We start from the raw sequence: 10358 nt of genomic DNA on the forward strand, positions 1-10358 counted from the left end.
CTCAGGCAGCACAGCGCTGTGGCTCTGCGCGGCTGGGCTCGGGCACTCGCGCTGGTGCTGCGCGCCACGCTGCCTTTATATGCGGTCCCGGGCTGCGCCACGCCAGGCCGCCAGCAGGGGGCGCGCGGGCTCAGGGAATCATTCAGGGGCGCGGCGCGGCGCAGCGGGGGTGGCCGGGCAGGGCGGGTCGCCCTGGCTCCTTGTGGCAGCAGTCTGCGCTGAGACCCTCAGCACTGGCCAGGGACGCCCGGAGCCCTTGCAGAGGAAATGGGCAGAGGCTGCACTTGCTTTCCCCCTCTCTGACCGTCTTGTGTACAACCACCAATTATTGCTAACAGTGGCAACAACAACAATAACAGTAGTAACAATCGCGACACATAGTAATACTGACACAAATTGGATCAAATATTCTGCAAACTTTGGAGTTCGCTAGGTCTCTCTGATGCTCCCTCTCACCTGACGCTTTCCAAGCAGGAAGAGCAGGGTCCACTTTTCTGATGAAGAACTTGAGGCTTCAGATGATTAAATAATGTGCCCAGCAAATAAGTGACAGATCTGGAATTTGAACCCAGAACTCTTCTCACACCCCTAACCCCTTGGAGGGGGGTCCAGACTTGCAGAAGGGCAGAGTTCTCAAGGCATTACAGGGAGACAGCTGGTACTTGCAAGGCCCAGAGAGGGTTCAGGGAGTGGGGAGGGGCTTTCACTGTCTCTGGGGCCTGGTCTGTCCCTCCTCTGGGTACCTCCCTCCATCCCTGTTACCTGCCTTGGCCTGGACATGCTCTGGGACTTTCAGATATTTTTCAAGGGGGATGGCAGAACTAGACCGCACGGGACTACTTTTTAACCATGCCCACCTATGGCCACGTGGGGGGGGGGGGGTCCGCCTAGGTACCGGTAGGGAAAAGGTCCACCTAGTGATGCTCTGAACTGGTCTCAGACAAGATAGAAGCAGCTATTGACCGCACATCCTGCAGAGGGCAGATAGGACTCCCCAAGCAGGGAAGGGGGTCCCCTCCCATCCTCACTGATGATCTGTGCTGGCCTTGCAGCCCCCTTACTCTCAGAGGGACAGCACCGTCCCTCCCTCTCCCTTTCCTCCCACAGAGTGACTGAGACATGAATTGGTGCTTATTAACATGTGCTAATGAGTGTTAGGCAAACTCCCCGTGTGCAAGGGGGAGCACAAGGAAGGAGGTGAGAATCAAAAGCAGGTCGCTAGGGGAGGGGGAACCCAGGAGACAGAAGGGAAAGTTGACCTTTGGGGACAGGGGTGAGCCCACAGGGAGCCTCAAAGGGAAATACAGAGTGCAGCTTCTAAAGCCACAGTGTTTGCCCAGGGCGCAGGTGCTTAGAGTTACTTGCAGGTACAGACTAGGAAGGGCCTCAATGTATGTCCCCACCACTGCCCTCTTGGGCCTAGGGGATCCTGAGCTGAGAAATTCACCAAAGTCATGGGCTCCTTACTTTGCCTTTGGGGAGGCAAAATGGTTCAGTGGTTGATAGTAAGCTCTCTAGAATGGGGTTACTTGGTCTGAATCCCTGGCTCAGCCCTGGCCCTCCAAGGATCAAAGCCAATGCCCTGCTTTCTACCTTGGATGAATTACACAACCTGTCTGTGCCTCGTTTTCTTGACTGCAAAATGGGAACATGGATGTTTACCTCTTAGAATTATTCTGAGGATTAAATGTTAGTGCTCCTGCTGGCCTTCATGAAACCAGTGATTGGTGGTGAGCTTAGCAAGAAATTCCAAGGAAGGGCTAACACTAAATCAAGTCCCAGGGGAGAGGCTGAGACAGATGACTTCTCTAGAACATGAGCTCTTGACCACTATGCAGTATAGTTCCTCAAGGGACCAGGCTGCAGCCTCTGGGTTTTGACATCTGTCATTCTGGCTTCTCTCAATCGCCTCCAGTCCCCTCCCCTGCCCAGGTCCCTAGGTGAGAGAGCTCACCCCTGGCCCTCTAAGGATCAAAGCCAATGCCCTGCTTCCTACTGGGGAAAGATGGTCCTGGGTATCACTCCAGGGTAGGTAGCCACTGTGACCTGCAAACTCTTCACTGACAGTCCTGCGTCATTCATAGTGGATGCATCCCTGGAGTCTGTTGCTGGGGGGCCCATCCCTAGCTTTTAAGGACACATGCTCAGGGAGGACTGAAGAGCCCCAGCCAGCCCCTTTGTCCCCAAGCTGGGTCCTGCAGAAGCAGTCACATGTGGGCATTACAAGTCCCTGCCCTGGAGTCAGATGGCTGTGGGTTTAAAACTCACTTGTTGTGAGGCTTTGGACAAGTTATGTAACACTTTGAACCTTAGTAAAAATAGAGGTGATGATAATAATACTAGTCTTACAAAGTCATGGGAGGATCAAAAATATTGGAGTTAAGGGGTTAACTAGCAAGACTCCTGGCTGCTGGCAAGGCTTAATGAAAAGGTAGGTATTATTATGAAAGCAGGCCAACTGCAGGGCTTTCTATTGTTGTTCTGAGAGAGTGGCACTTAGACCACACCTGGAAGCTGGGAGGCAGTCACCTCCTGTCTGCTTCCTGCTCAGCACTCCTCCCCCTCCAACCTCCAGCTGAGGCCCAGGAGAAGCCCCGGTGCACAGAGGGCTTTCTCTGAAGCCAGCAAACCTCTCCAGTTCCCAGGGCTACTGCAGAGAGGGGGCCACATGAGCCCACCTGGACCCAGGCAGCCTGGGCTGAGCAGGATTTGGGATTGGGCCACACGTGAAGGCAGACACGCTTATTCCTGACTTAGAACTGTCTGGAGTCCTGAGGAAGCAGCCAGACTGTCTTGTCCTGTCTAGAATGAAGATGAAGTGGCCACAGTCCTCTGCAGCCCTCGGAGGTTGCAGGGGCTCCTGGGAAAGGTGCACAGAGTGCAGATGAGGAGCGGAGCCAGACTCCACAGCTGGTGGGGCTGTGTTTAAGGTGGAGCTGAGAACTGCTCCTAGAAGACCTTTCCTCCAATGTGCAGAGGCCCTTGTCTGTTGGTTGCTGTAGTAAAATGCATAGACCAGGTCATTCATGAAGAAGAGGTCCACTTAGCTCATGGTTCTAGAAGCTGGGAAGTCCAAGAACACGGTGCTGGCATCTAGTGGGGGTAATATCATGACCAAGGGCATCACTGGGGGATACAGAGCAAGCATGATTGCTTGAGTCTCTCTTCCTCCTCTTATTAAGCCACTAATTCTGCCATCAGCCCCCACCCTCATGACCTCACCTAACCCTACAGACTTCCCGAAGACTCCATCTCCATATACCATTAGCATATGAATTCTAATCGAATTTCCCACTCTCTTAATCCTGTTAAAATGTTAATAAAATTTCAGCACATTGGAACCATAGCACCTCCTCCACCTCTAGCTGTAGCCAGAACTGGGGATGCTCCTACAAACCACAGGTGTCCTCATAGTTGAGAAAAGCTCCTCCCTCTTTTCCTCCCAGCCCCAGCCCCTCTCCACCTGGGAGGGGACATCTGAGAGCCAGCCAATTTGCAGTGGGGGAGGGGACAGCATTGCACAGAGAAGAATCTGGAGTTTTAAGCCAGACAGACCACATTTAAATGACCAAATGTGAGAGGGAAAACATGGAAGGAATCCTGAAGTGGTAGGAAGGGGAGGTGTACTTTGAAGCAGTGTAGGTAACAACAACACGACTCTTTATGTTTACATCTTAATGAATGGAGGCTCTTGTTCAGTCTTTTCAGATGCCTGAGGTTTTGCTCCTCTTCTAGGACTTCCCTTTCATAACCATGACAACAACTTGGCGAGGGTGACGAGGTGATGATCATGAGGACACCTTTCCATGGGGCTTTCGGGTATTCTGCTTTGTTGGTCCTCACACGGTCTATCTATGGGGCCCATTTTAAAGAGGAGGAAACCAGGGCTCAGAGAGAGGAACCCCAGTCAAGGCCTGGCAGGGAGGAACATCAAGAATACTTTGGCTCCTCCAGGATCCTGGGGTTTATGGCATCTTTGTGGGCCAGGTACCAAGTTCCTGGGCAATATCTATAAAATTCTCCACAGACCCTGGCCACTAGGGCCATAGAACCCCTCCCAGTGGCAAGGAGTGACACCATATGCACTGTTTCCAGGGGTGTCCACCGGTTCCCCTCTGGCTGGTTTGTCCCTTCTCTGGATAGGGCAGATTGGACACCTCCTCATTGTGCACCCCCCGCCCACTGACTGCATCCCAGGTGCTGTACCAAAGATTGGTGAGAAGACTGGCCCCCCTGACCCTCTGCCTTCGGCTCCCAGACTCGCTCCTCAGACAGGGAGGGAGGCCTGCTGACTACGGAAAGGTGAGACACTGGAGAACCAGGATATACAACCTTCCAGCCAGTATCCACTGGGATGCGGTAATTGGCAGAGCTCCTCAGAGCACCTGGTGTTATTTTGGAGCACATCAAAGAAAAGAAATCAGAACCTGGTACCTCCCTCTTCCTGCAAATGTTTCTTTCAGATATTGCTTCTTTGGTCTTTATAATGGTCAGGTCTGGCTACCAGGGTGCAGAGAGCTGGCCTCGCTTCCCAGAAAGGAGGATGAAAGGGATGCAGGAGCCCAGCAGTTTCCATGGAAACAGATCGAGGTGGTAGGGAGAATAGAGAGTCCTAAGGAACCCAGAGGTAAGTAGGAGCAGAACTTTTGAGTAACTCAGTCTGAAGACTGAGATCTGTGGACAAAATACCTCCGGGTAGCCACACCAGCAGTAGGGGCTATTGAGTCCCCCTCTCTCAACAGGCGGGGATGCAGGGGCTGAGAGTTCAGGCTCCAAAATCCCACAGGTCCCTTTCAGCGCCTGGATCTGCTGCTTACCAGCAGTTCTGCCCTGTGTTGGCTCTGTGGCTCTGGGCAAGGTGCCTACCCTCTCTGAGCTTTGATTCTCTCATTGGTAGAAGGGAGAGTATCCTTGTAGCTCCCTTGGAGGCATTTGTGAACATTAAGAGAGGTTATGTGTGTGAAGGGTGATGCAGGACCCGGAACAAAATCAGCAAACATTGCTACTGAAGGCAAGTGATGGGAAGTCTGATGTAACTGGTGCCCCCCATCCCCACCTGCCAAAGCAACTGGTTCAGGGATAGGCAATGAGATCTCATATCCCCAAACGTGAAAGAGTTGCTGGGCTTCCCTCTCTATTTGCAGATCATCTAGACTGAAGCTATTAGATCTGGAATTGCTGCAGCCATCTTAAGATTGAGTGAAATATCTAGAGTGGCCAGAGATGGGAGAGAGCAGAGTGGGGACCAAGGATGAAACCAATATTGCAAAAGGCTGGGCAGAGAGACTATAAGACAGGGGGACAGAAGTGACATTTGAATTGCTGGATCTAGCTGAGCCTGAAGTAGTATATTAGGACTTCAGAGTTAGATGAGTCAGTATATACTCACTAGTGTTTAAGCCCATTCATGGTAATTTGCTTTTGTTTTGTTTGCAACCCTGATAATCCACCATTGTCCTCATGGGACCTGGAATTGGGGAACCTTCAGGAACCAAAGCTGCTGTCTCCTTTTTCCTCTTACAGCAACAGGCAGGGCCACTCCTTCTCAGATCCTGTCCCCCTCCATAGCGATTTTGCCTTCTTCTCCCTTGACCAGCTTGTCTCTCTCAATCTTGGCTTTTCACCATCTCCGGCCTCAAACTATCCTCAAGATTCTACAGCTCCCTAAGCGGGCGGGGGCTCTCCATTGCCCTATTCCATATTCCCAAGAGAAGAATATGATTGGTCGAGTCCCCATTGTGGGGTGCTGTCCAGCTGTGCATGCCACCAAGGGTCAGGAGCTCATCCCTTGGTCTGGTCAGCTGTGGCTGGACTCAGGGATTAGGGGAGTGGTGCACAGTGCAGGGAGGAATGGATTTCCCTCAGAGGCAGCTGTGGGTGTGGTGGCATTATTGATACCTCTAATGCTGGGTGCGTAACAGGGACAACTCAAGCAGGTGACAGGACATGTTTGCTGTAAGTTAGGTGAAAAAACACTTCCACCAATGAGTCCACTTATAAAAGGGGGAGCCCCAGACAGGGATTGGCACACATTACTTTATAAAATTTCAGGTAGTAAACTCTTCTCTTGGCTTTGCAGGCCGTGGGAGCTCTGCCATTGTTGCAGAAGAGCAACCACATGGCTCTGTTTTAATAAAACTTCTTTTAGAAAACTGTATGCTGGCCCAGATTTGACCTGTGGGACATGGTTTACCGATCCCTAATCTGGTAAATGAATTCTAGGTTCTCCCCTGCTCCCCCTTAAGTTTTCGGTACTGGAAATTGAAGCCACAGATGATCTACTACCGAGCTGCATTCCCAGCCCTTTTTATTTTTATTTTGACATAGGATCTTGCTTAGTTGCTATGACTGGCAACAGCTTGCAATCCTCCTGCTTCAGTCTTCCGAGTCAATGGGATGACAGGCAAGTGTCATTGCAGCAGGCAGGGATTCTAGGTTCCCTGTAACCTCTCCAGGCTGTAGTTTCTTCTTTTGTGAAAGGAGCACCCTCACAGAGCTGACATAGAAAGATTGTGGTAATGACTCAATAACGTGATGCATAGGGCTATACGGAGAAGGGGGATGTTGGCTACCTTTCTGCTCTTTATTCTCGGGTGAAGCCTTAGAATAACTGGATTCTGGACCCACCAACTTGCTTTGTAAATGTACAAGTTGCTGAATCTTCTCTGAGCTGGAAGCCGATGTTCTGTTTCCATGAGGTGAGACAGGGCAGTAAGGAAAGGGGTGTAGTAAAATTGACCAAATTATGTTATAAACATGTAACATAATATGGCAGGAGGAATCCTACTATGTAATTAAGATGCACCAGTAAATAAATTTAAAAAAAAATTAAGGGGGTGGAGGAGGTAGAGAAAGACAAGGTCCAGGCAAGAGGGACTGAAGGAAGTATGGCAGCAAATGAATCCAAATCTGCGGGGCCTCAGGACGAAGCTGGCTTGGCTCTGCTAAGGGACCTGGCAGGGAGCCCTGGGCTTGATTTGCAAACAAATTTGCTCCACTTCCTGCCAGAACAGAACTTCCTGGTGGCCGGGAATTTGGATCCTTATACCCAGGATGGAATAAGTGTCCCTAGAGGGGCAGTGTCCCATTTCCAGGATTCTCCAGTATGTGGCAGGATATTAGGATGAGATGCTAATAGATAAAGACAACAATTATGGATTTTCTAAAAATTGTGTTCATTAGTTGTAATCAAAAATATTTGTTAATCACCTACTTTGTTCCAGGTACTGTACTAAGTCCTAAGGATTCAGTGGTTAGCAAAACAGAAATGGTCCCTCCCTTCAGGAGTTTAAAAGTCCAGTGGGGAAGGCAGACATTGATCCACCCAGACAATCAATATATAAACAGAACCAGAAGGTATGAGAGGGATCCGACCTTAGCTAGCATTAATGAGGCCGCCTGAGAGTGGACACTCTGGGAATTTGAACAGGTATACAGAGGCCCAATGGAGGAGGGCCTGTGCGAAAGCCAAAGGGACTGGAAGTGCAGTGGGGTTGGTGACATGGGGCAGGGGTGACCAAGAGAGATGGCAGGGTCAGATCCCAAGGAATTGGGAGCTGTCAAAAGCATTTTCTTTGGGGGAACAAATGTGACCAGAGTTTCCTTTCTATAGGCTTCCTCTGGCTTTTTGGGGGGTAACCACAGAGGAATTTCAGTAGATACAGGGAGACCAGCTGTGTGACTCCTGTAGCTGTCCAGGAGAGACGGGTGTGCCTTGGACTTTTGGGGGAGGGGCAGTGCCTGTGGACCGAAGTGGTCAGGAGCTATTGAGGCAGCAGATGGGATTTGGTGATGAGCTGAAGATAGAAGGAGAAGGGAAAAGAAATACCTCAAGGGTGTGGGTACCTGGGATGGGGGATGCTGGCCGGGGACTTCATCTAGAAGGGAGTTTTGTTGAATGTGTTGAGTTTGAGTTTGCTTTGAGTCAATCTTCTGTGTCTGTGTCCCTTCAAAAATCTATCAGTGAGGCCTAATCCCTAATGTGATGGTATTGGAGGCAGAGTCTTTGGGTGGTAATGAGGTCAAGAGGGTAGATCCCTGAGAAGATTTATATATATATATATATATATATATATATATATATATATATATATATATATATATAGTTGTTGATGGACATTTTTAAAAATTTATTTGTATGTGGTGCTGAGAATCAAACCTAGTGCCTCACGCATGCTAGGCAAGCGCTCTACCACTGAGCCACAACCCCAGCCCACCCCCCAGAAGATTAATGTTCTTATAAAATGCAGAGAAGACACAGGTCTGTCTGTCTGTCTGTCTCTCTCTCTCTCCCCCCTTCCTCCTTCCTTCCCTCACCACCCCCACCTCCAAGGATATGAGAAGAGCACCATCCTCAAACCAGCGCACAGTTCCTCATGAGATACCAGATCTACTGGTACCTTGACCTTGGACTTCCCATCTTCCAGAATGGGGAGAAATGAACTTCTGTTGTTTAATCCACTAAAATATAACAATGGCATATTTGTTAGAAACGAAATCACCATCTCAGGGAAGGTGTGGACCAGGTAGGTGGGTTCATAGACGTAGAGCTTGGAGCCGAGGTCTGGGTGGGAGGGGTAAGTGTGGGAACTGTGGGAGCTGAGGGAGGGCCCTGCACCACTGCACTGGGCCTGGCCTCCTGCACTCGGGATGCTCTTTGCCTTAGGGACTGGTGGTGCCCTCCCTTACCCTGCAGCATCCTTGCCCCACAGCCATCAGGAGAGGTGACAGCGTCAAGGTTGAAGGGATCCTTGGTCTCGCTCTTCAAGTCCCCCATCCCTCATCTCACCTGGGAGGAAGGAGCTCTTGCTAAGGTGGACAAGCTGGCAAGGACCATAAGTCGCAAGTTCAATATATCTCCTCACCCCACCCCCCATCCATCTGAATGAATTTGTGACCCAGCTGTGCCCAGCCCTTTTCTGTCTCCCCCTCCAGAAATAGGTAGGGACCTTGTCTGTTTCACTTATTGCCTTGCTTGGCTCCTCAGCTCAGTCTGTGCCCCTTCTGTGCTCAGTGAGTAATCGTTGAATGAATGAAAGAATGAATGAAGGCGGGAGCGAGGATGTTTCCATGAATAGAGTTAGGACCCCTCTGGAAGCTCTAGCAGTGACCCTGTGCATGCACCTGGCAGCTCAGCTCCTGGCAATCAAGCGCAGGCAGTGAGCCTTCCTGGGCTCCCTCAGGAGGGCAGCTGCTAGCCCTGCTGGGGGCCGCAGTGCCTTCTGGTGAGGAGGAGTGGCCTGGCACTGTCCTCCCACCTCATTCATTATGCCCCAGGCCTGGCTCAGACCTCTTCCCCTCTGCCTTCCTGATGGCGTCACTGGGAATCCCCTCACAGGCAGGCCACAGGCGGGGGTCAGAGTGAGCAGGCCTGGCCCGGAAGAGGCCAAGCAGGGCTGGGTGCCTCCTGGTGTCTTCAGATCTGGCTGCGGTTGCTGATGATGGAACACAGGAGCCAGAAGCCTGGGCCAGCCCAGGGCAGGAAAGGGAAGGCCATGTGGTTTTGCAGGAGTTGCAGAGCTGGTTAGTGATATCTGGGCTTCCCGGGTCTCCTGCTCCTAGAGATGCCAATGGCGCCCTGCCCAGGTCCTTCTAATAGCAGTGTCCATCTCCCAGCTGCTGTGAGTGTTGGGAGCTGAGGCTCACAGCTGCTGGAGAATTGCCACTGAGCCCAGAAATGTTCTTCCCACCTCCACCACAGGACAGCCCGGAGCCAATCCGAGATGGAGGCCTGGCCCTGGCCTCTTGTTATAGAGCGCCCTTGGGGATCAGGCTGAGGCCAGACTTCTGGGGGACCCACACCCTTACTTGGCTTCTTCCCCTGAACAGCCTTCTCCCTCCCTCCTTACAGGCTCCCCCTGGGAGCCACCTTCAAGAACTGACCTGCATGACAGTCCTCATCTCAGCCCTGCTTTTACAGTTGATTTACAACATGCTCTTAGGCCAGAATTTGTCTCTCACCACTTGGGGGCCCAGTCCTTCAGTCTAGGACCCCATGTGCATTTTCACAGGGTGCTTCCAGCTACTCTGCTCGGGGTGCCTGCAGAGCGTTCCAGCACTGCCTGTATCAGCTGATGAACATGGCTCGAGACCTCTCCTCAGAGTTTCTATTTCCACATTTGAAGAATTGTGATCTGAATCCAACCTTGCTGGTGGCTGTGAGTCAGGGAAAGGCAGGGGAGCCCAGTGGGTGGCAGAGAACCCAGTTTGAGAGCTAGACAGACCTGCCACCGTGTGTGTTTTCAACTTCTCCAGCCTCCGTTTTCTCATGCATAAATTGAAGATGGTAAGTGCCAATCAGGCTTGTCACCTGAGCCGGCCCACTTGGTGAACACTAGCCACAGCATTTACACAGCACC

Source organism: Marmota flaviventris, chromosome 18, assembly GCF_047511675.1.
Source record: "Marmota flaviventris isolate mMarFla1 chromosome 18, mMarFla1.hap1, whole genome shotgun sequence".
Classification (NCBI taxonomy): domain Eukaryota; kingdom Metazoa; phylum Chordata; class Mammalia; order Rodentia; family Sciuridae; genus Marmota; species Marmota flaviventris.